Raw genomic sequence first — 869 nt, forward strand, 5'->3', positions numbered from 1 at the left:
GTATATTTCTCACTGTCCTACACTGTAATACGTTGACCTTATGTGTTCACATGCCAAGCGGATGTTGGATGTACACACTCAAACATTTTATCTATCTGTATACTCAATAGTTATGGGCACACAACCATTGTAGCATATGTTTGTGGGTGGTTTGTAGTTACCTTACACGTAAGGGATATGCTGACATTCAGCAGTCATTGGCATTCAAAACAAAACTTGTTCTACTACTGAAGTCCAACACTTCCTGTCATTAGTGTTTTTTTCCCTTCTATTTGCTGTACAAATGTCTTTTTCCTATTTATCTGATATTTATCTGATCAGCTATAACATTTATTTGACTTTTATTTGACGGTTTTATATTGTTTTTTCCCCTCAAATCAAACTGCCATGCATGCATCTTCAGTGTACTGTATAAGTTGTTTGAAATATTAACAAAAATCATATTTTATCTGAAAGATATGTTTGTATGAGGTACAAAAGGGAGCTTCAAGCTCATGCGGGTATGTTTTTTTCTTTCCTGTGTGTGGGAGAACGTGTGTGTGCATGCCAAACAAGAAATTGCACATTTTTTTAAAGCTTTTTAGATGAAGACTGTAGTTTTTTTTCACCTTGTAAATACTTTTACAGCCTTTGTGAAGTTGTTTTGAGTTGATGCTCTGTACAAGTCAGTGTCAAAGTAAAAGACATATCAAATTATTTCTTGTGCTTTAACTTAATATCTCACATCACAAATGTTTTAAACATTTTGATTAGATACACATTTTTAAATTAAAGGTCCCATGACATGGTGCTCTTTGGATGCTTTTATATAGACCTTAGTGATCCGCTAATACTGTATCTGAAGTCTCTTTCCCAAAATTCAGCCTTGG

At 34.1% G+C, this 869-nt stretch overlaps 1 protein-coding gene across 1 annotated transcript in view; it reads left to right on the top strand.

Moving 5' to 3' along the window:
• fryb (furry homolog b (Drosophila)) overlaps positions 1-696 on the top strand; it is a 50,989-nt gene extending 50,293 nt beyond the window's left edge. The window contains exon 65 of the mRNA XM_032533231.1: positions 1-696. This exon is cut by the window's left edge and continues 2,165 nt beyond it. The gene's annotated coding sequence lies outside the window, so the exon portion shown is untranslated.
• The last annotated feature ends 173 nt before the right edge of the window (positions 697-869 follow it).

This window comes from Etheostoma spectabile, chromosome 13, assembly GCF_008692095.1.
Source record: "Etheostoma spectabile isolate EspeVRDwgs_2016 chromosome 13, UIUC_Espe_1.0, whole genome shotgun sequence".
Classification (NCBI taxonomy): Eukaryota; Metazoa; Chordata; class Actinopteri; order Perciformes; family Percidae; genus Etheostoma; species Etheostoma spectabile.